General features: G+C 43.4%; 1 protein-coding gene across 1 annotated transcript in view; it reads right to left on the bottom strand.

The window, feature by feature from the left end:
* Positions 1 to 1,162, bottom strand: part of mfsd13a (major facilitator superfamily domain containing 13A) — a 112,954-nt gene extending 111,792 nt beyond the window's left edge. Inside the window, exon 1 of the mRNA XM_068053052.1 lies at positions 803 to 1,162. The gene's annotated coding sequence lies outside the window, so the exon portion shown is untranslated. The remainder of the gene's footprint in view (positions 1 to 802) is intronic.
* Between the last annotated feature and the right edge of the window lie 24,472 nt (positions 1,163 to 25,634).

Raw genomic sequence — 25,634 nt, 5'->3', positions numbered from 1 at the left:
TGGGGCTTCACTGGGGGCCAAATAGGCTGCTACATTTCCTACAACAGTGACTACCCTTCAAAAAGCTGTAAATCACTTTGGGATGTCCTGAGGTCGTGAAAGGTGCTATATAAATTATTTTTTGTTGATGGTTAAGGTTTTCTGTTTGACTGGACTAAGACTGAGCATAAGTGTATAATCAAATCGCACCATCTTGTTTAGTTTCCTTGGAATACAAAGAACTCTCGTTTCTCTGACTGAAGTAATGAAGCATTAAACACACACGTGTGTGATCGATATGGCAGTGAAGGTGTACAAGCCAATATTCATTGTGTGAGTGAGTTCGTCTTTCCTCTACTCACCATTATCAATCCTTCCCCACCTAATCACCTCCCAGTTCCAACACAGTGCCCACTCCCCCCTGCACTTTGTGAAATGTCATGAGATTGAAGGACCTACACAAGAGGAAGTTGTTTGAATATACGTTTCACTAAATTCGATTTGTTGCTTTGGCGTATTTCCAACTGCCTTTGCCCTAAAGTGATGCTCGGATATAAAGCTTACATACGCAAAGTTTCTGCCAAATATCCTTTACACTATTAATAATAGAACGTTTTTACCATCAGCTTATTAATCTAAAAAAAAAATCAACGTCTTGGTGAGGGTGAAAGAACTGTCGCTCAAACAACAAAAGGCTCAAAAATAACTTCAGTGAAACATGAACCGAGAGAATGTGGAGACACAAAAAGCACACTCGCAGGTGTCAATAAACGTTGAAAGCAGATGGTTAAAGTTCAGGCGTAAGCTTTGGAAAGAAACTCACCCAAAAAATACCGACTGCAGACTTCTGCAAAACCAGATATGGCGTTGAGTTCCCCACTAAATCTCCATTCAGACTGACGGTCAAGTCCAGGATTGAGCGGCTCTCCAGATCCTCCACTTCTTATCTCTGCTGGGATTCGGTTTCCAGTGACGAACAGACTCAGTTTTCCTGGAGCTGCCACTTCTCCCGGTTTGTCTTATGGGATTTTCTCAGAATTGAGGAAGCAGTGGGAGTGTAGACTTGCCCACGGGAATGTAACAATACTGATGATTCAGCTACAGAGAAAGGTTCTCTCACTTCTCGTTAAAAATGGATTTCTCGGGGGGGAAAAAACGTGGAAATAGTTTTCTTCTGCAACACGCTTTCTTTCTCTCTCTCTCTCTCTCTTTGCTCCCCAACCCACCTGCTTTTAGGATCTTGCAGATTTTGCAGCACTGTAATTGTGTCAGTTGAGCCTCGGTGGGTCGCAAGGACTCTGGCCTCTGAGTTTGGAAGTGTGAGTTGAGGACATGTAATCAAAGAATGGTTGCAGCACAGAAGAAGGCCATTCGGCCCGTTGTGCCTGTGCCAGCTCTCTGCAAGAGCAACTCCTCTAGCCCTGCAATTTTTTTTTCCTCTCCAGATAATTATCCAATTTTCTTGTAAAAGCCCCGATTGAATCTGGGTTGAAATTGCTCAAAATCATTTCCCAGCCAGCAGAGGACCCCTTGTATCTCCCTCATTCAGGACGGGAGTTACTCAGAATAAAGAACAACAACAAAGTGCATTGATGTGGCACCTTCTTTGTAGAGCGTTATCAAACAAAACCAATGGTGGAGTGATTAAAATTGGGGATGCTCAACAGAGGAACATAGGAAATAGCAGGAGTAGGCCATTCAGCACCTCGAGCCTGCTCCGCCATTCAACTAGATCATAACCGATCTTCTACCTCAATGCCATTTTCCCGCACTACCCCCATTCCTTTGATATCTTTAAATGTAGAAATCTATCAATCTCTATCTTGAACATACGCAGACTGAGTCTCCGCAGCCCTCTGGGGCAGAGAATTCCAAAGATTCACCACCCACTGAGTGAAGAAATTCCTCCTCATCTCAGTCCTTAAATGGCCTACCTGTTATTCTGAGACTGCGTCCTCTGGTCCTAGACCCACCAGCCAGGAGAAACATCATTCCTGCATCAACCCTGTCGAGCACTGTAAGAATTTTGTACGCTTCAAGAGCTCAGAATTAGACAAGTACAGATATCTTGGAGGATTGTGGGGCTGGAGAAGATTACGGAGTTGGGGAGTGTCCGGGGGCCAAGGAGGAATTTGAAAACAGGGATGAGAATTTTAAAATCGAGGCATTGCTTAACTGGCATCCCGTGCAGGCCAGTTAGCGTAGGGTAATAATTGAATGGGAATTGGTGCGAGTTAGGACATGGACAGCGGGATTTTGGATGACCTCAGGTTTATGGAGGGCAGAATGTGGGAGACCAGCTAGGAGTGTGTTAGAACAGTCAAGTCTGGAGGTAACAAAGGCATGGATTCGCTGCTCAAGATGCTGTCTCCTCTACACTGGGCAGACCAAATGAAGATTGAATGAATGCTTTGTTGAACTCTTTTGTTCAGTCCACAAACATGACTCTGAGCTTCCGGATACATGCCATTTTAATTCTCCATCCCATTCACAGTCTGATTCCTCTGTCCTCAGCCTCCTATTCTGTTCTTGAACCATCATCCCTTTTATCATCTAATCTCTCCACCCCTCCCCACTTTCCCTGCCTCTGTACTTGCTTAAAACCTGTTACATCTCTAAGTCCTCTCACTGCAGATGCTGCCTGACCTTCTGAATAACTCCAGCATTTTCTGTTTCTATTTAAGGTAATACATTAATAGCACTCAATATTTTGGGATTTAAAGTGTTTGCTTAATCATTCAAAACTCCAGGTACAGATTTGGATTAGGCAGGTTTGTAGCCTAGTGATGGACCAGAGAATTACACACAGGTGAAATTTAAAGGGATTTAGACAATTAAAGGGAAGTGGCGGAATATGAGAATCCTTGCAACTTTGGGAAAGGCTGAAAGGTTCTCAACACATTTCCAACTATTTCCAAAGGCGAAGGAGGAGAGCGAGAGGTAAGGAAGCCCACAGGTCTGCAGGAAAGTGACAGAGGAGCTCAGAAGATTAACCTGGTTTAATGATTGTAGATGTAGAGGTTGAGCAATGCCATAATTTTAAATCCTTGTGTTCAAATCCCTTCATGACCTCGCCCTTCTCCCTATCTCTGTAATCTCCTCCAGCCTCACAACCTTCCAAGATCTCTGCACTCCTCCAATTCTGCCCTCTTGCATATCCCCGATTTTAATCGGGCCACTATTGGCTGTGCCTTCAGTTGCCTAGGCCCCAAGCTCTGGAAACTAAATCGTAAGAAGTACAAGTAAATCATTGTTTCACCTGGTAAGAGTGTTTTGGGGCCCCAGATGGTGGGAAGAGAAAGGGTGAAAGGACAGGTGTTGCATCTCCTGCACTTGCATGGGCAGGTGCTGTGGGAAGTGGGGGAGGTATTGGAGGTGATGAACCAGTGGACCAGGGTATCGTAGAGGGAACAGCCCTTTCAAACTGCTGAAAGGAGAGGGAAGGGTAAGATGTGTTGCACAATGATGTGTTGCACTGGAGATGGCTGTTTTCAGATCTCAGGTCATAACCATTGCTCCCATTTTTCCAGACAGCAGTCACTGGTAATGTTTCTGCTGTTGGCATTTACAGCTCCTCTCGGCTCATTAACATATTATCATTACCATTCAAAACCTGATTTACACATGTATAAGGTAACTGGCCCCAGAGGATGTTCTGGCCCATCTCCTAAATTGGCTTCATTTTCAGCTAAAGTCTTGCTGTTCCAGGGTAACAATGCATTAGGGACATCAGTACTTACATGAAACACAAACAGAACGTGCTGGAAATACTCAGCATCTGTGGAGAGAGAAACCCAGGTATGTGACCTTTCATCAGAACTGGTAAAGTTTAGAAATGTAATACCCCTGACCAGATCTGCACTGTACCCGGCAGGAAGATCTCTGATAGTCTCGCGCTACTCAGGGATACGTTCGCCTCTATACGGGACAGGGGGGTGGACACCTGCCTCATCAGCCTGGACCAGGAGAAGGCTTTTGACGGGATATCGCACACCTACATGATGGACGTGCTTCCCAAAATGGGGTTTGGGAAGGGAATCCGCAATTGGATCAAACTGCTCTACACAAACATCAGTAGCACAGTCTCAATGAATGGGTGGGAATCAGAAAGTTTCCCAATCAAATCTGGAGTCAGACAGCGCTGTCCTCTCTCCCCTGTCTTGTCTGTTTGCTGTATTGAACCCTTTGCTGAGTCTATTAGGAAGCATGCGGGCATAGGAAGAGTGACAATCCCAGGCAGCGGAGGCACTCAGGTAAAAGCCTCCCTGTACATGGACGACGTCGCCGTCTTCTGCTCGGATCAGCTGTCCGTTCGCAGACTGATGAGCATCTGCGACCAGTTCGAACTGGCCTTGGGAGCCAAAGTTAACCACGGCAAGAGTGAGGCCATGTTCTTTGGGAACTGGGCCGACTGATCCTTTGTCCCCTTCACCGTCAGGTCAGACTACCTGAAGGTACTGGAGATATGGTTCGGAAGGTGTGTGCCAAAACTTGGAAGGAGCGAGTAGCCAGGGTATACCATAAACTGAGCATGTGGGAGCAGTGATCTCTCTCCATTGTGGGTAAGAACCTAGTCATCAGGTGCGAGACACTCACGTTGTTGCTGTATTTGGTGCAGGTTTGGCCCATACCCCACTCATGCGTCGTGGCTGTCAGCCGAACTATTTTCTGCTTTATCTGGAGATCCAAAATGGACCGAGTCCGGAGGGACACGATGTTCAAACCTCTGGATAAGGGTGGGAAAAATGTACCCAACATCGCCCTCATCCTGATGACCACTTTCGTGTGCGGCTGCATCAAGCTGTGCGTGGAGCCCCAGTATGCAAACACCAATTGTCACTACGTGCTGAGGTTCTGTCTGTCCCCAGTGTTGCGAAGGATGAGTCTGGTCACATTGCCGCGTAACAATCCATCCATTTGGACCGTGCTGTACCACTGTCCTTCGTGGAAAAGTTTCTGCGGGAAAACATCTTTGACCACCAATCCATCAAGCAGTGGTCTGCACGGAGTGTCCTCAAGGCCCTACGGAAAAAGGAGATGGTGGATCCTGTCGGATGGTTCCCCAAGCAGTTATCTGGCGGAATGCCTCATCACCAGAACTTTCAAACAAGCACCAAGACGTAGCTTGGCTGGTGGTGAGAAGGGCCCTCCTCATCAGATCCCTCCTGCACGCCCGGAGTCTCGCCCCTTCCGCACACTGCCCTCGAGGTGGCTGTGGTGGGGAAGAGACGGTCGCCCACCTCCTTCTGGAATGTGTCTTTGCAAAGCAGGTGTGGAAAGAGAAGCAGTGGATTTTGTCGAGGTTCATCCCAAGCAGCTCTGTAACACAGGAGTCTGTGCTGTACGGGCTGTTCCCAGGGACGCACACTGAGATAAACATCAACTGCTGCTGGAGGACCATCAATTCGGTGAAAGACGCTCTATGGTCTGCCTGAAACTTGCTGGTCTTCCAGCGCAAAGAGTTGTCCATGACCGAATGTTGCAGACTGGCACATTCCAAGGTCCAGGACTATGTGCTGAGGGACGCACTAAAGCTTGGGGCAGCCGCTGCAAAGGCTCAACGGGGAAAGGCCACTGTGTAAGGTCCCCCCACAAAGCTGAACAGAGGGGCTGGACACATGGGAAACCCCTCGGGCTGTATACACCAAATATAGGTTTGCTGTAAAATATACATGGCATGTAAAATGGAATGGAAAGGTTGTGAGGCAACTCACTCCTGTATTGAAGAAAACTGATTTCCTTTACACTTTTTGGCATGTCAACTTGAAGCTGTTTTGAACTGTTTTGGAATGTATTTTTTACAGGTTTTTATGAATAAAGTATATTTTTGGGGGAAAAAATAGGCTTTGAGCAAGTGGAAGTGGGGGGATGGGGAGGGCAAGAGACATTAAATGACAGATGTCACGGAATGAAAGGCAAAGGAAGTGGTAATAGTTATAGTAAAAGACATGGCATTAGTCCAGAGAGAGTGTTAATTGCAGAATAATGAACAGCTTTGTCCAAAAGCAAAAACATGAAAAACAAGTTTAAGACAGGCACGTGGTTAAAATATAATAAAAATAAAAAAAATAAAAATAAAACATTGGCAGTCATGCTCTGAATTTGTAAAACTCAATATTGAGTCCAAAGGCTGTGGAGTACTTACATGGTTGCTGTATGTTTGACAGTGATATCAGTGGTCCTGCAACAGCTTAGGATGTAGTTCTAACAATAACTTAACAGAACTGAGCAGAAGAATTGTAATATGAATTGAATCCCAATGATGTTATGAAAAAACATTCCTAAGTCAATGTCAAAGTATACTTGAATAGTAATGTGAACCTTGGTTAGACCACCTTCGAAGTACTGTCAACAGTTCTGGTCTCCATATTGTAAAAAGGACATAGAAGCACAGAAGAAGGTGCAAAATAGATTTACTAGAATGATACCAGAATGGAGAGGTTATACTTATCGGGAAAGGTTGAACAGGCTGGGGCTCTTTTCTCTAGAAAAGAAAAGACTGAAGGATGACCTTATGGAGATCTTCAAGATTATGAAAGAATTTGATTGGTAGAGATAGAGAAGGGGTTTCCACTTGCACAGCGAGACCAGAGCAGGAGTCATAAATATAAAACATTCATTCATAAATCCAGTAAGGAATTCAGGTGATACTTCTTCACCCAAAGAGTGGTAGTGGTTAGAATGTGGAACTCACTACCACAAGTGGTAGTTGAGGTGAATAGCATATATGCATTTATGGGGAAGCTAGATAAACACATGAGGGAGAAAGGAATAGAAGGATATGTTGATGGTGTTAGATGAAGGGAGAAGGAGGAGGCTCGTGTGGAACATAAACACTGGTGTGGACCTGTTGGGTCGAAATAGAGGCCTGCTACCCGCGTGAACCCGACGGGACCCGACGACGTGTCGGGTTCGGGTCGAGTGGGACCCATCTTCCAGGGCCGGATTTCGGGCTCGGGTCAAGTCCAGATCGAGTCGGGTCGGATCGGGCCAGACAAACATGGTAAGTGCTCTGCTGGTAAGTATTAAAAATAAAAAAACTTACCTGAGCTGGGAGTCCGGGACGAAACTGAGTCTGCACAGTGAGCGAGTGACGTCACTATGACGTCATCACGCATGCGCTGCAGCTTCTTACAAGTCCGATGTCAGGAACGTAAGTAAAGGGATGGTTGGGTTGGGCCGACTAGTGGCGGGTTCGGGTCAGGCCGGTCTTGGGGCAAAATCGGAGGGCCTCGGGCCGGGTCAGGCTCGGGCCCGCTGTGGTTCGGTCGGGTTCGGGTCGGATTCTCTTTCCTGACCTAAAGCAGGCCTTTAGGTCGAAAGGCCTGTTTCTGTACTGTAAATACTTTGTAATACTTTGTAACTTTTTTATGACATGACAGGATGACAACTAAGAAAACCTTTCCTTTGTCTGTTTACAGACGGGAAACAAAAATCTTTACAAAACCAGCAGTTGAACATGGAAGCATAGATTAATATAGCTCAGAATGAGACCATTCGGCCCATCGTGCCCGTGTCGGCTCTTTGAAAGAGTTGTCCAATTAGTCCTACTTCCCTGCCCTTTTCCCCATAATCCTGCACTTTTCTCCCTTCGAGTATCTATCCAATTCTCTTTTGAAAGTTACTATTGAATCTGCTTCCACCGCCCTTTCAGGCAGCACATCCCAGATCAGAACAACTCGCTGCATAAAAAAAAATTGTTCCCACATGTCGCCTCGGGCTATTTTGCCAATTACCTTAAAACGTGATGTTATTGCGATAGAATAGTACTGTCGCTCTCTGCCCTCTCCAAACACATCATAACACTTTGTCAAATAGACAATGTGCCCTTCAATTCATGGATTCTAGATGCCCTTCTAGTGCCTCCCCAATGTGGCTGTTCTTCATTTATGAACCTGACCAAAGGGACCTCATCTGTTAAAAAAGATACCCGCATAAATTTTATTACAAAACATCCCATGCTCAAAGGTCACAAAGTAGACGACAAAATATCATGAGTTTGTCGACACAGCTAATTCTGGGAATCACACAATAGTGGGTAATGTGCAACACTTGATATAACCTCCCACACTCATTTGTAATAGTTGGCTGCCAGATGACTAAGCTATCAAATATAATCCATAGTAAGGGCAGACACTGGTTAAAAATATGCTGCTAACATGCAGCTGTCTGGATGGCTCAATGGACAAATTCCTCTTAATCCCCCATCTATGCTATTAAACATAGAAACATGTAAAGATTTATGGCACAGAAGGAGGCCATTCAGCCCATCATGTCCATGCTGGCCGGAAAAGCACTATTCAGCCTAATCCCACCTTCCAGCTCTTGGTCCATAGCCCCGTAGATTATGGCTCCTCAAGTGAACATTCAAGTTTTTTTTAATGCAATGAGGGTTTCTGCCTCTACCACTCTTTCAGGCAGTGAGTTCCAGACCCCCACCATCCTCTGAGTGAAAAAAAATGCTCCTCAACTCCTCTCTAATCCTTCTACTAATTATTTTAAATCTATTCCCCCTGGTTATTGACCTCTTTGCTAATAGAAATAGATCCTTGCTATCCACTCGATCGCAGCCCCCCATAATATTATACACCTCAATTTAATCTCCCTTCAGCCTCCTCTGTTCTAAAGAAAGCAAATCCAGCCTATTCAATCTTTCCTCATAGCTAAAATTCTCCATTCCTGGCAACATCCTTGTAAATCTCTTCTGTACCCTCTCTGGTGTCATCACAGCCTTCCTGTAATGTGGTGACCAGAACTGTACACAGTACTCTAGTTGTGGTCTAACTAGTGTTTTATACAGTTCTAGCCTCCCTGCTCTTGTACTAAAGGCCTCGGCCAATAAAGAAAAATATCCTAAATGCCTTCTTGACCACCTTATCTATCTGTCCTGCTACCTTCAAGGATCTGTAGACATATACTCCAAGGTTGTTATGTTCCTCTACACTTTTCAGGATCCTACCATTTATTGTGAATTCTCTTGCCTTGTTTGTCCTCCCCAAATGCATTACTTCTGGATTGAATTTGACTTGACACTTTTATGCCCATTTGTCCAGTCCATTAATATCTTCCTGCTGTTTACAGCTTTCTTCCTCACTATCAACCACATGGCCAATTTGCATATCATCTGCAAATGTCTTTATCATGACCCTACATTCAAGTCTAATTCATTGATATATACCATGAACTGCATGGGACCCAGTACTGAACCCTGTGTAACCCCACTGGAAGCAGCCTTCCAGTCACAACAACACCCGTCACCCATAACACTTTGCTTCCTGTCACTGAGCCAATTTTGAATCCAACTTGTCACTTTCCCTTGGATCCCACGAGCTTTTAGTTTCATGATCACTCTGCCATGTAGGACCTTGTCAAAAGCCTTGCTAAAATCCATGTAGACCACATCAAACAAAAAACATGCTAGCCTCATCAATCCTTCTTGTTACCTCCTGAAAAAAATTCAATCAAGTTAGTCAGACACAACCTTCCCTTAACAAATCCATGCTGACTGTCTTTGAATAATCCAAGCCTTTCTAAATGACGATTTCCACCATCTCTCAGCATTTTTCCAATAATCTGTCCCCCACTGAGGTTAGGCTGACTGGTCTGTAAATTACTCGAGCTATCCCTTCCCCCCTTTTTAAACAATGGTACAACATTAGCAGTCCTCCAGTCCTCCTGCACCATGCCTGTAACCAGCAAGGATTGGAAAATGATGCTCAGAGCCACCACTATTTCTTCCCTTGCTTTCCTAAGCAGCCTGGAATACATTTCATTCGTGTCTGCTGATTTATCCTCTTTCAATGATACTAAACACCTTTTTTCCTCCCTCACTGTGTTTATCCCACACAATATTTCAATATTTCACACTCCTCCTTCTCAACTACAATGTCTGCTTCGACCTCTCTTGTGTGAAAACAGATGCAAAGTATTCATTAAGAACCATGCATCTCCACGCACAAGTTATCTTTTTGGTCTCTAATTGGCCGTACTCTTTCTTTAGGTATCCTCTTGCTCTTCATGTTTCATAAAATATCTTTGGGTTTTCCCTGATTTACTTGCCAATATTTTTTCCTGTTGAATTTCACCCCTCCACTTTCTATACTCCTCTAGGCTTTCTGCAGTATAGCTACATCACCTGTTAGCTGATCTCTTCCAGGTCAGTGGTAAAGGCACGACAATTGGCTTCAGTTTGCCTGTGGTGTCAGCTGGAGCTCAATGGGTAGCACTCTTGTCTCTAACTTAGAAAGTTGTGGGTTCAAGACCCACTCTAGGACTTGAGTATAAAAATCAAAGCTGACAATCCAGTGGTACTGATGGAGTGCTGCACTATTGGAGGTGCTGTCTTTTGGATGAGAATTTAAACCAACTCCCAGGCTGCCCTCTCAAATGGGCATAAAAAATCCCATGGCACTATTTCAAAGAAGAGAAAGGGAATTTCTCCTGGCCGATATTTATCCCTCAATGAACATCACAAAAAACTGATTATCTGGTCATTATCAAATTGCTGTTTGTGGGAGCTTGCTGTGCACAAATTGGCTGCTGCATTTCCTACATTACAACACTTCAACAAAGTACTTCATTAGCTGTAAAGCACTTTGGAATCTCCTGAAAGGTGCAACATAAACTTTATCTCTCTGAACAAAAAAAAGCAAATGCTGGAAACACATAGCCAGTCAGGCAGTAATTTGTGAAGAGAGAAGCAGAGTGGTGTGCACTACTGGGGTCTATGTGTCTTTCTTCCATGACATTCCCAGGCCATTTCATCCATCTCCACATTGCTGGGTTTTCCTGCTTCCTTTCCTGTCTGCTATTCTGCTGGATTCATTTACATTTCCTCTGGGCCCATCTTTTGTTTCTATACTTGTCTTATTATCACCTTACTTTGCTTTGCAGCATCAGTCCTTTTGTCACTTAATCATTGCTGCCTTCCCCACTGTCTCAGACATCGCCTTTGTTCTTTCATCCCCCACTCCCTTTTCCCTGGCTCTGCACTTGTTTGAAAGCAGTTCATCTCTAACATCGAATCACAGAATGACACAGCCCATCGCGACTGTGCTGGCTTTTTGAAAGAGCTATTCAATAAGTCCCACACCCCTGCTTTTACCCCATAGCCCAGCAAATGTTTTCTTTTCAAGTATCTGTCCAACTCCTTTCTGAAAGTTACAATTGAATCTGCTTCCACCGCCCTTTCAGGCAGCGCATTCTAGATCACAGCAACTTGCTGCATAATTGTTGTTCCCCTCATGTCATCCCTGGTTTTTTTGCCAATCACCTTAAATCTGTATCCGCTGGAAACAGTTTCTCCTTATGTACTCTTATTAAAACCCTTCAAGCTTTTGAATACCTCTATCAAGTCTCCTCTGAACCTTCTCTGCTCTAAGGGGAACAACCTCAGTTTCTCTAGTCTCTCCATATATCTAAATTCTTACATCTCTGGTCCCATTTTAGTAAATTTCCTTCAAAGCCTTGACATCCTTCCTTAAGTTTATGGCCAAGAATTGGCCACAATACACCTGCTGGAGCTGAATCAGTGGTTTTTAAATGTTTAGCATAACTTACTTGCTTTTGTACTCTGTGCAGCTATTTATAAAGTCGAGGATCCCGTATGACTTTTGAACAACCTTCTCAACTTGTTCTACCACATTCAAAGATGAGTGTACGTACACCCCCACTCCTTCCTGTTGCTGCACCAATTGTACCATTTAGCTTATGTTGCCGTTCCTCATTCTTCCTACCAAAATAAATCATTTCATACATCTCTGTGTTAAATTTCATTTGCCATGTGTCTGCCCATTTCACCAGTCTGTCTATCCTTCTGAATTCTATTATTCTTGACAACAGCAGTCAGCATGGATTTGTTAAGGGAAGTTTGTGTCTGACTAACTTGATTGAATTTTTTAGTTTAGTTTAGAGATACAGCACTGAAACAGGCCCTTCGGCCCACCGAGTCTGTGCCGACCATCAACCACCCATTTATACTAATCCTACACTAATCCCATATTCCTATCACATCCCCACCTGTCCCTATATATTTCCCTACCACCTACCTATACTAGGGGCAATTTATAATGGCCAATTAACCTATCAACCTGCAAGTCTTTGGCATAACCTCCTTGCTCTAATACTATAGGCCCCGGCCAATAAAGAAAAGCATCCCATATGCTATTTACGGAGGTAACAAGGAGGATTGATGACGGTAGTGCACTTGATATAGTCTACATGGATTTTAGAAAAGTTTTTAACAAGGTCTCACATGGCAGACTGGTCAGAAAATTAAAAGCTCACGGGATCCAAGGCAAAGTGGTAAGTTGGACCCAAAATTGGCTCAGCCGTGGGAAGCAAAGTGTGAACGGGTATTTTTGTGACTGGCAGGCTGTTTCCAGTCCTTGGTCCTTTGCTTTTTCTGGTTATATATCAATGATTTAGACTTAAATGTAGGGACATGATTAAGTTGCAGATGAAATGCAAATTGGTCATGTGATTGATAGTGATGAAGAAAGCTGTGGACTGCAGGAAGATAGCAATGGATTGGTCAGGTGAGCAGAAAAGTGGCAAATGGAATTCAATCTGAAGGAGTGTGAGGTAATGTATTTTGGAAGGGCAACAAGGCAAAGGAATGCACAATAAATGGTAGGATACTGAGAAGTGAAGAGGAACAAAGGGGTCTTGGAGTATATCAGATCCCTGAATGTAGTCGGACAGGTAGATAGTGTAATCAAGAAGGCATATGGGATGCTTTTCTTTATTGGCCGGGGCCTATAGTATTAGAGCAAGGAGGTTATGCTAGAACTGTATAAAACACTAGTTAACCTGTATACAGTTTTAGCCATTGCATTTCAGGATGGATGTGATCACACAAGAGAGGGTACAGAGGAGATTTATGAAGTTGTTGCCAGAATGGAGAATTTTAGCTATGAGGAAACATTATTGGATAGACTGGGTTTGTTTTCTTTGGAACAGAGAAGGCTGAGGGGAGATATAATTGAGGGGTCTAAAATTATAAGGGACCTAGATAGAGTAGGTAGGAAGGACCTATTTCTGCTGGCAGGTAGGTCAATAACCAGTGGATATAGAATTAAAGTAATTGGTGGAAGGATTAGAGGAGAGTTGAGGTGAAATTTCTTTCACCCAGAGGGTGGTGGGGGTCTGGAACTCACTACCTGAAAGGGTGGTGGAGGCAGAGACTCTCATCACATTTAAAAAACACTTGGATATGCACTTGAAGCACCATAACCTACAAGCCTACAGATCTGGAAAATGGATAGCTCTTTTTTAGCTGGCACAGCCATAATGGGCTAAATGGCCTCCTTCTGTGTTGTAAATTTTCTATATTTCTCACTGAAGAGATGACCAAAGGCAAAAGCTAACAGGAATGAAACAGCAGCAGTAAAATGTTTTTAGTGGGAATCAGTTTGAAGTGAAACTGCAATTTTGTTGTCAATCTAAATTCTAACAGAGACGTCTGCAAACCAATGGGCTTGAACTTCTCGCTCACCTCCTCCAACAGCTTCAGCAGCAAAACGCAGTATATAACTGAACCCCACAACACAAGAAGACTCCAGATATCAGCTAAGAAGACAGAAAATGAAATAGAAGCGGCCTCAGAAAGAAGGAAAAAAACAGCTGTGGTTGGTGAGCATTTTCTCTTATCTAAACTAGGGAATTTTAATCAGGGTAAATATAACATTAATAAGAAAAGGAATCTTCTGAAACTTGGGTAATTTATTAAGATTTTATTAGTAGTAGTAAGGTTTACTAGCAGTGGTAAAGTAGTGGGGTTTATTAATTATAAATTAACTAAGAAAAATAAATTAATTAACATACAATCAAGACAGCAGGGTATGTGATGTGTTGCAGCTGCAATACGTGGGAGCTGGTGGACGTCAATGTGATTCACAGCAACAACATCTGCAGTAAGTGTCTGCGGCTCGAGGAGCTTTGGCTCGGAGTCCATGAGCTTGAGGCCGAGCTACAGACACTGCGATGCATCAGGGAGGGGGAAAGTTACCTGGACTCTTTTTCAAGAATGCAGTCACACCCCTTAAGATAGAGTCTTCTGATTTGGTCAGTGGTCAGGGTCAGGGGGGTGTGTGACTGTGAGTGAGGCAGGTAAGGGGATCAAGAAGGTAGAAGTGGAGGAGTCTCAGCCATGCAATTGTCCAACAGGTTCGAGGTTCTTGCAGCTTGTATGGATGAGAGCAAGGGCTGCAAGGTAGATGAGCGAACTGACGGTGGCACCATGGTACAGGAAGCCATTCAAGCAAAGGGGAGTAAATAGAAATGTAGTGGTAGCGGGGGACAATATAATCAGGGGATAAACGCAGTTCTCTGTAGCCGAGAGCAAGAGTCCAGAAGGCTGTGTTGCCTGCCCAGTGCCAGGGTTCGGAATATCTGCTTGGGGTGGGAGAGGAACTTGCAGTGGGAGGGGGAGGATCCAGTTGTTATGGTCCACGTGGGTACCAATGACACAGATAGGACTAGCAAAGAGGTTGTGCTTGGGGATCTTGAGCAGGTAGAGTATAAATTAAAAAGCAGAACCTCAAAGGTAATAATCTCTGGATTATTTCCTGAGCCACGAGCAAATTGGCACAGAGTAAATAAGATCAGAGAGTTGAATACCTGGCTCAAAGACTGGTGTGGGAGAAATGGATTTCGATTCATGGGGCATTGGCACCAGTACTGGGGAAAGTGGGACCTGTACCTGGTCTTCACAAGAACTCTGCTGGGACCAAATTGAAAGAAAAACTGTACAATTCTGCAATTATGAGTGGCAAGTTAGAAGATTGGACAGATTTAAGAACCAGCAAAGGTTGAATAAAAAATAATAAAGAGGTAGAAATTAGAGTGTGAGAGAAAGCTAGCTCAAAATATAAAAAACAGATAATAGGAGTTTCTTCAAATATTTAAAAAGGAAAAGAGTAACTAAAGTGAGTGTTGATCCTCTAGAGAGTGAGTCTGGGGAATTAATAGTGGGAAATAAGGAAATGGTGGTGGCATTTTGTGTCTATTTTCACTTAGACTTAGATAATTTCTCAAAGATACTTAAAAATCAAGAGGCAAAAGGGAGGGAGGACCTTAAAACAATCACCATCACCGGGAAAAAGGTGCTGGGAAAACTATTAGACATAAAGGCTGGCATCCTAGGGGCTTAAACGAAGTGGCTGCAGAAATAGTAGAGGCTTTGGTTATAATCTTCCAAAATTCCTTACATTCTGGAAGGGTTCCAGTGGATTGGAAAATTGCAAATGTAAAACCTTTATTCAAGAAAGAAGGAGACAGAAAGCAGGAAACTATAGGCCAGTTAGCCTAACATCTATCATAGGAAAATTGCTAGAATTCATTATTAAGGAGGTTTTAGCAGGATACTTAGAAAATCATAATGGGATCGACATGGTTTTGTGAAAGGGAAATTGTGTTTAACTAATTTCTTAGAGTTCTTTGAGGAAGTAACAAGCAAGGTGGTTAAAGGGGAATCTGTGGATTTGGATAAAGGTGCCACATGAAAGGTTACTACACAAAATAAGAGCACATGGTGTAGGGGTAACATATTAGCATCGATAAATGATTGGTTAGCTAACAGGAAGCAGACAGTAGGGATAAATGGGTCTTTTTTGGGTTGTCAAGCTGTAACTAGTGGAGTGCCACAGGCATCAGCACTGGGCCTCAACTATTTACAATCTATATAAATGACTTGAATGAAGGAACCGAATGTATGGTTGCTAAATTTGCCGATGACACCAAGATAGGTAGGAAAGTAAGTTCTCAAGAAGAGGTAAAGCGCCTATAAAGGGATATAGATAGACTAAATGAGTGGGCAAAAATTTGGCAGATGGAGTATAATGTGGGAAAATGTGAACTTGTCCACTTTGGCAGGAAGAATAAAAAGCAGTGTATTATTTAAATTGAGAGAGATTGCAGAACTCAGTGGTACAGAGGGATTTGGGTGCTCTGGTACATGAATCACAAAAAGTTAGAATGTAGGTACAGCAAGTCATTAGGAAGGCAAATGGAATGTTGGTGTTTATTGCAAAGGCAATGGAATATAAAAGTAGGGAAGTTTTACTGCAGCTTTACAGGACCTTGGAGAGACCACATCTGGAGTACTGTGTACAGTTTTGGTCTCCTTATTTGAAAAAGGATATAATTGCATTAGTGGCCATTCAGAGAAGGTTCACTCGATCCATTCCTGGGATGGACAACTTATCTTATGAAGAAAGGTTGAACAGGTTGGGCCTGTGCCATTGGAGTTTCTAAGAATGAGAGGTGATCTTATTGAAACATGTGAGATCCTGAGGGGATACCGAGAAGATGTTTCCTCTTGTGGAGGAAACTAGAACTAGGGGACACAATTTAAAAATAAGAGGTCTCCCTTTTAAGACAGAGATGAGGAGAATTTTCTTCTCTCAGAGGGTCGTTAGTCTATGGAATTCTGTTCCCTAGAAAGCAGTGGAGGCTGGGTGATTGAATTTATTTAAGGCTGAGTTAGATCGATTTTTGATGGACAAGGGAGTCAAGGGTTATGGGGGGCAGACAGGGGTTGAGACCACAATCAGGTCAGCCATGATCTTATCGAAGGGCGGAGCATGCTCGAAGGGCCAAATGGCCTACTCTTGTTCTTACGTTCCTATGTCCCTTTTCATCTCTCACCATTATCTACTGACTTAAGCAGGTTTCTGGACATTTGATGACGAGGAGTGAAAACTGATGTCTTTGTGGGGGTGGGGGGAGGGGTCAGTTGGTGGTGTGAGAAGACATTTCTAGCCATTGAATAAGTGGAAACTCACGTGAGTAGAAAGTGCTGTTTCTTTAATTTCCTTCTCTGTATATGGTCCCTTAAGTGCGTTTGTGTCTCTTATTTGTTTTCAGTGTTGAACCTACTAGTGGAAGGAATGGGCACATCCATTTGCGCACTGAGTGGCAATACCTAGGGCTGACACAGGCCACTATGATATTGACCTCTGCCTTTGCCTCTGGAGATCAAAAGCCTTCTATATGGAGGGCACGCATGAGCACTCAGTTGTCCTTTCAAAGGTGCTCCAAGCCTATTGTAGTTTACAGATCCTTGACCTTAATGGAGTACTAATTAGGTGCCTTCACTCAAAATGTCACAGCTGTCTTTTGTCTTTCCAGATGTTAAGGGATCTCTGTGTGTTTCCAGCATTTTCCATTTTTATTTCATATATTTCCAGCATTCACAATTTTCTTTTTTTAATCTATCCAGGCAATTATTTACTTGGCTGAGACCAGGCAAGATGACATCTGTAATATGATTGCATTTTTTAAATAGTAAAAATGCGCTTTAAAAGAAATTGCACTTTTTCTTCATCTTTCTTCAAATATGTCTCAACATTATGCTGGCTATCAACAGATGGAAAAAAAGAGCTGCCCCACACACCTATTACAATGCTACTCTGAGTCTGAAACTGGTTGCTAGGATGTTGCTAAGAGCAGCTCATAGAAATTTTCTTCCAATTATCTCCTCCCTCACTCTGGAGAAATACATGACCTTTTGATTCTTCCCCACAGTGATCGAGAATTCAGCCATTTGGCGAAATATAAGAGAGGTAATTGAATAGTTAAGTACTGACTTCTTTCAAATGTTCACGACACAAGGATTGAGCAAGATGCCTTCCTAAAAATAGATAATCCAAGTAGAATTATTGACTTCAACAAAGGTGAGACTGCTAACATGGCTCCAAACAAATACATCTACAGAGGTAGCTGGTGTAGTACTGAGAGAGACAAGTGATAAGATTTGTGAGGTGTTGATCATTTTGTCAAAGTTAATGAACTGTGAGGAGGTGTATTGAATTGGAAACAGGCTAACGTGATAGTCATTTTGGAAAAAAACAGGCAAAATAGATCCTGGCGACTAAAGACTTATTCGACTTATATGGACACAGCTTCACCCTATAAAATTCTCCTGATTTGGAGATCACTGCTCTTTTGTTGGCTGTCCTGTCTTCAGCCTTATAAGCAGGTGGAGAAGTTGCACAAACGGAGACCACACGAGTTAAATTGTCTTATGATAACAGCAGTGTGAGAAATGGTCCATCTTCCTATTGCTGATTTTTCTACTGCTTCACCTCAATGACCACAATAACAATCCTCTCTTTGAGTTTCATGGTTTATTGGATGAATTTGCACTCCTGACACAGTGTGAATCCACAGAGGTCATCCAGTAAGGTCCATCTACCACCCGTGACATGACGTAGCTAGCTCTATTCTGTCGACAAAAGTAATTTGTATTAGCATTGCATAGTATTTTGCTTGCTATCTAGCTCATACAGTTGTGCTGCTCTCCATTGATGTTTGTATGCTCAGCTACTTTACTTATGGGGAGAAATGTGTTTAAAATCAGACTGTGTTTTGATGGCATTAGATTGGTTATAGACTTTGTATACAGCTTAATTTCCCCCATGTCCATGGCTGAGTCAATAATTTTGTCAAATGTCCATGGTGCAACATGTTGGTGCCTATCCCTGGGCTGAAGATGGTTGCAAATATCTCTGGTTAGTTGTTTAATTGTCCACCACCATTCACACCTGGATGTTGAAGGACTGCAGAGCTGTCCATTGGTTGTGGAATCGCTTAGCTCTGTCTATTGCATCCTGCTTCTACTGTTTAGCATGCATGTAGTCCTTTGTTGTAGCTTCACCAGGTTGGCACCGCATTTTTAGGTATACCTGGTGCTGCTCCTAGCATGCTGTCCTGCGCTCCTTGTTGAACTAGAGTTGATCCACTGGCTTGATGATAATGGTAGAGTGAGGGATATGCTGGGCTATGAGGTTACAGATTGTGGTTGAATACAATTCTGCTGCTGATGGCCCAGAGTGCCTCATGGATGCCTGGTTTTGAGCTGCTAGATCTGTTCTGAATCTATCCCATTTAGCACGGTGGTAGTGACCCGCCATTACTACATTCCCTAGCTACTGACTCCATTGCTCTCCATGACAACTATCTAAGGCTGAACCAGACTGTTCTCAACCCTGATGACATATGTCAAGATATCTGCTACCATTAAGACCGCCTAGTTACACTTTCATAACATCGCCCAATTCTGCCCCTGCCTCAGCTTATCTGCTGCTGAAACCTTCATTCATGTTATTGTTACCTTGAGACTTGACGATTCCAACACACTCCTGGTCAGCCTCCCACGTTCTATCATCTGTAAGCTTGACGCCATCCAAAATTCCGCTGCCCATGTCCTGACACACGCCAAATCCCGATCACCAATACTCTGTGTTCGCTCATCTACATTGGTTCCTAGTTAAGTTCGATTTTAAAATTCTCATCCTTTTTTCAAATCCCTCCATGGTATCGTCCCTCCCTTTCTCTGTTATCACCTCCAGTCGCACAACCCTCCCAGATATCTGCATTCCTCTAATTCCGTTCTCTTGAACATCCCCAATTTTAGTTGTTCCACCACTGGCAGCTGTACCTTCATCTGACATGACCCAAAGCTCTGGAATTCACCACCAATGCTCTCTGGTTCTCTACATCTATTTCCTCCTTTAAGTGCTCCTTGAAACCTACCTCTTTGACTAAGCTTTTGGCCATCTGCCCTAATATCGCTTTATGTGGCTCAGTGTCAAATCTTGCTTCATAACGCTTCTGTGAAAAGCCTTGGGATTTTTTAACATGTTAAAGAGGTTGTATAAATACAGGTTGTTGTTATTGCACTTTAATGTAGTACTACACAGGAGTATGTTCAGACAAAGACTGACACCAAGCCAAAGAAGAAGATATTGTTTTGTAGGTTCAAAAGTTTCATCTTTAGTTCCTAACGTTTTTTCAATGGTATCCTGCCAATGTGCTTTCAATTTCCAGGATAATAATTGGCTTTTTCCTCAATTACTTTCCAAACCTGAACAATAATGTTGACATTCGGAACATAGCAGTTGTTCAGCTGTACTACATGTTGTGGTTTTTGGTGGCAGGATATTCTAAAGTGCCATTATGTTCCAAACACTCATTTGAGGTTATTTTTATGCAACTTATGCGAAGCTTCACAAATCTACAGCAAAAAGCACAATGGGCTCTCATCCACAGTCAGCAATAAGATACTGAGTAGAGTTGTAACCAAAATGTTACTCCTGTGAACTCTTTATCAATATTAATCTGGTCCTGATCCAGTGTATTGTATCTTAAAACTGTGATTAGCTCCACAACTGTAATGTAGTTTGTATTAATGTACAATCCCAGTTCTGTTTGTTGAAAAGTATCACTTCACACCACAACAGAAGGTGGAATTTGAATTCAATTAATAAATCTGGAATTAAAAGCTAGTCTAATGATGGCCATGAAACCATTGTCGATTCTTGTAAAAAACCCATCTGGTTCACTAATGTCCTTTAGGGAAGGAAATCTGCTGTCCTTATCTGGTCTGGCCTACATGTGACTCCAGACCCACAGCAATGTGGTTGGCTCTTACATGCCCTCTGAAATGGCCTAGCAAGTCACTCAGTTGTATCTAACCGCTACAAAGTCAATAAAAAGGAATGAAACTGGACGGACCACCCGGCATCGACCTAGGCACCGGAAACGACAACGGCAAACCCAGCCCTGTCGACCCTGCAAAGTACTCCACAAATATCCCCATCCTCAATGATGGGGTAGTCCAGCACATCAGTGCGAAAGATAAGGCTGAAGCATTTGCAACAATCTTCAGCCAGAAGTGCCAAGTTGATGATCCATCTCGGCCCCCTCCTGAAGTCCCCAGCATCACAGATGCCAGACTTCAGCCAATTCGATTCACTCCGTGTGATATCAAAAAACGACTGAAGGCACTGGATACTGCAAAGGCTATGGCCCCTGACAATATTCCGGCAATAGTACTGAAGACCTGTGCTCCAGAACCTGCTGCGCCCCTAGCCAAGCTGTTCCAGTACAGCTACAACACTGGCATCTACCCAGCGATGTGGAAAGTTGCCCAGGTATGTCCTGTACACAAAAAGCAGGACAAGTCCAACCCGGTCAATTACCGCCCCATCATTCCACTCTCAATCATCAATAAAGTGATCGAAGGTGTCATCAACAGTGCCATCAAGCGGCAATTGCTTAGCAATAACCTGCTCAGTGACGCTCAGTTTGGGTTCCACCAGGGTCACTCAGCTGCTGACCTCATTACAGCCTTGGTTCAAACATGGATAAAAGAGCTGAACTCAAGAGGTGAGGTGAGAGGGACTGCCCATGGCATCAAGGAGCCCTAGCAAAACTGAGGTCAATGGAAATCAGGGGGAAAACCCTCCGCTGGCTGGAGTCATACCTAGCACAAAGGAAGATGGTTGTGGTTGTTGGAGGTCAATCATCTGAGCTCCAGGACAGCACTGCAGGAGTTCCTCAGGGTGGTGTCCTAGGCCCAACCATCTTCAGCTGCTTCATCAATGACCTTCCTTCAATCAAAAGGTCAGAAGTGGGGATGTTCGCTGATGATTGCACAATGTTCAGCAGCATTCGTGACTCCTCAGATACTGAAGCAGTCCATGTCGAAATGCAGCAAGACCTGGACAATATCCAGGCTTGGGCTGATAAGTGGCAAGTAACATTGGCGCCATAGAAGTGCCAGGCAATGACCATCTCCAACAAGAGAGAGTCTAACCATCTTCCCTTGACATTCAACGGCATTACCATCGCTGAATCTCCCACTATCAACATCCTAGGGGCTACCATTGACCAGAAGCTGAACTGGAGTAGCCATATAAATACCGTGGCTACAAGAGCAGGTCAGTGGCTAGGAATCCTGAGGCAAGTAACTCACCTCCTGACTCCCCAAAGCCTGTTCACCATCTACAAGGCACAAGTCAGGAGTGTGATGGAATACTCTCCACTTTCCTGGATGGGTGCAGCTCCAACAACACTCAAGAAGCTCAACACCATCCAGGACAAAGCAGCCCGCTTGATTGGCACCCCATCTACAAACATTCACTCCCTCCACCACCAGCGCAGAGTGGCAGCAGTGTGTACCATCTACAAGATGCACTGCATCAACACACCAAGGCTCCTTAGACAGCACCTTCCAAACCCACGACCTCTACCACCTAGAAGGACAAGGGCAGCAAATGCATGGGAACACCACCACCTGCAAGGTCCCCTCCAAGTCACACGCCATCCTGACCTGGAACTATATCAACGTTCCTTCACTGTTGATGGGTCAAAATCCTGGAACTCCCTTCCTTACAACACTGTGGGTGTACCTACCTCACATGGACTGCAGCGGTTCAAGAAGGCAGCTCACCACCACCTTCTCAAGTGCAATTAGGGATGGGCAATAAATGCAGGCCTGGCCAGCGATGCCCACATCCCATGAATGAATTAAAAAAAACATTCTATTAGCAGCACTTGCTTAATTGCACGCGGAACGATACTCAGAACTCCATTAATCTTTATATCAAACTGCTATGTAATACAACATCTAATTTCTTCATTTTATTTACTCTGAAGCTGATTTTTGTCAGTGGCTGGATATCCAGAATTATTAAAACACGGTTACCCAATTAAGGATTTTCATTTTCTGTTTCTTTTAACAATGTCATCACACTCTGGCAGTTGCAAATGGGGCTGAAAATGGAGAATTGCACAGTTTGAAAGAAGAAAAATGTAATGATATTCAACAACAACTTGCTTTAACTTAGCACTTTTAATGTAGAAAAACATCCCAAGGCAGTTCACAACAGCGTTATCAAAGAAAATTTGACACTGAGCCACATAAGGAGATGTCAGGACAGACGACCAAAAGCTTGGTAAAAGAAGTAAGTTTTCAGGAGCGTCTTAGAGGTGGAGAGGCAGGGAGGTTTATGGAGGGAATTCCAGAGCTTAGGGCCTAGGCAGCTGAAGGCACGATCGTCAATGTTTGAGTGATTAAAATTGGGGATGCGCAACAGACCAGAATTGGAGGAGTGCATTGGTCACAGAGAGTTGTGCAGATAGGGAAGGGAGAGGCCACAAAGGGATTTGAAAACAAGAATGAGAACTTTAAAATTGAGGCATTGCCAGACTTGGTGCCAACGTAGGTCAGCGAGCACATGGGTGATGAGTGAACAGGACTTGGTGAGAGTTAGGATACAGGCAGCAGAGTTAATCACTTCTGAAGCTACGTACCAGCTCACCAGCCTGGACTTGTTCATTTGAACATTGCTAATCACCTATTGCCACATGAAAGTAGTAGTAGTAATTGTGGAAAATAATTACTTCAATTATTTTCTTGGAGTTTTTTTAATTGAGTGACTATCAATAATTAAGAAAGTTGTTTGAAGGTTTTCATGGTGAGAGCGGTAACGTTCGCTAAGACAATTTTACACCATGTGAATTTGCTCTGAAAAGAGCAGTTATTTCCTGGAAAAAGGAGTTCTTAGAAGAACTGGCAGGCCTCGACGTTTTGGACAGCATACTCTGCCTGTCATTTGGAGGAATAACTGGAATGGATGGAAACAGTATGTTTATATGTGGTGAAGAATGGGAATGTGGCGGTATCTTACTGCCGATAGGTCATTACATGTTCTTGTTCTTGTTGCTATTGGTTGACTAATTGTGTTCTGTAATAGGTCGGCACATGCTATTGTCCTTGCTGCTGATTGGTTAGCTATTGTGTCTCGCGTTGGGTGACTATGGAGAACTATCAACACCACACCATCCCCTAAGACCGTGGTCTGATAATCAGTGATATCTGGCTACCCCTACTCAAGAAACATATCACCTGCTCTGCTGCCAGCATACCCTGACAAGAACGGTATCGACTTACCAAAAGAGGCATAGGGAGGGTACTCTAGAGCTTAGGGCCTAGACCAACTGAATGCACCACCACCGATGGTGGAACGATTAAAATCAGGGGTGCTCAAGAGGCCAAAATTAGAGGAGTACAGATATCTTGGAGGGTTGTAGGGCTAGAGATAGGGAGGGGCAAGGCCCGGGAGGGATTTGAAAACAAGAATGAAAATTTTAAAATCAAGACATTGCTTGATCTGGAGCCAATGTAGGTCAGCAAGCACAAGGATGATAGGGAACGGGACTTGCTGGCAAATGACAGCCAAGGTTGACAATTAAGTAATGCGGAAGAGCAGAACTCTCAGCATTAGGCAAATCCCGCATTTGAGATTATCAATATCTGCATACAATACTGTACCTACAGAGTAACACCTCTATTTTAAAGTTCAATTAACATAGTCCAGTGGGCCCTCCTGGGAAATACTGTGATGTCTTTCGGATGCGATGTTAAGCTAAGGCCCCGTCTGCCCTCTTAGGTGGACATAGATCTCATGAACAACAGAAGAGTTTTCCCTGGTGTCCTGGCCAACATGTATTCCTCAACCAACATCACTAAGCATTGACGTTTATGGGAGCTTGCCGAGTGCAAATTGACTTCTGCATTTCCTACATTACAACAGTGACTAGACCTTAAAAGTGAAATTGGCTGTAATGCATTTTGGAACGTACTGAGGTCATGAAAGGTGACATATAAATGCAGGTTATTTCTTTACTGTAGAAGTTTTCATTCGGAAATATATGGAATGGTGTCAACAATAAGGTAGGCTGCATAGTGTCAGGACTGGGCTTGATGGGCTGAATGGTCCTTTCCTTGTTCCATGACTTCTTATGTTCACATATTCCAAGATGACTGTAAAGAAAAAATTGTATTTACCTCACCACAATCTGCAGGAATTCAACTTCGTCTCTTGTACTGCAATAAAGAAAAGAATTGATGAGTGGCAAATTTAGGCCTGATCGTTCCTCACAATGAAAGGGATCAATCAAATGAATGGAATTCAAGGTCAGGTGGTGGAGACAAAAATGTTGGAATTCTTTTCTGTGATGAGGGGGACTGCAAATGTATCTGAATGGATAGGCTACCTGGGCTCATGTGACATTTGCACTTTTCTTTATCTTGTGACCTTGTGAAATCTCTCCCTAAGGGGATTCCCAGCTGTGAATCCACTAGTGCTAAAAGGTCCACTTCAATTTGCATATTTGCAAAGAGCAATTCAAATTGTGTGACTCACAAAATTGAACAGGACTAATTTGCACAGTTATGAGACTAAATTGGACAACTCTTCCAAAGAGCCAGCACAAACAAAGCAGGCTGAATGGCTTTCTTCTGTGCTGTAAGATTCTATGGCCCAGATTTTGTGGTAATAATGACAGCGAAACTGTCAGTGTTCGCCATCATTACCCCTCGGAAACTGACAGCAACTTCTGGAGTCCGCACATGTGCAGGTAAACATGGAAATCCAGACGTTGCTGTCAGTGATTCCACACTTCCTTATAGGATGCACTGTTGAAGCTCCCCCAGACTGCAATCAAGCGCAAATCACAGAACTGACGAGAACTTGCTCTTTTAACTGTTAGTCTCACTGTAAAAACCTTTGAAAAAGTTACACCTTGTTGAATGAGGTGTAACTGGGTATTTAATGGTGTACTAAATCCTAATTACTGCTGGAAAACCTCCCTGGCCTTGAAAGGCTGACTTTATATTTGCGAAATGTCAAATTTCTCTAATATGATAAAAAAAATTCAACATAATTTGAAAGTAATAACTTTTTTTAAAAGTTTTTTTATATTTCAGTTCCTGCCTTAATTGCATGTGTCTGTCCCAATCTTTAACTGCGCTATCTGTAAAATGATACTGAAAATGAAGAATAATCAATGCATTTTACTTCCTG

The sequence above is a fragment of the Heterodontus francisci genome, chromosome 20, assembly GCF_036365525.1.
Source record: "Heterodontus francisci isolate sHetFra1 chromosome 20, sHetFra1.hap1, whole genome shotgun sequence".
NCBI lineage: Eukaryota > Metazoa > Chordata > Chondrichthyes > Heterodontiformes > Heterodontidae > Heterodontus > Heterodontus francisci.
The sequence above is the reverse complement of the archived record's forward strand: the minus strand, read 5'-3'. Positions and strand labels throughout refer to the sequence as shown.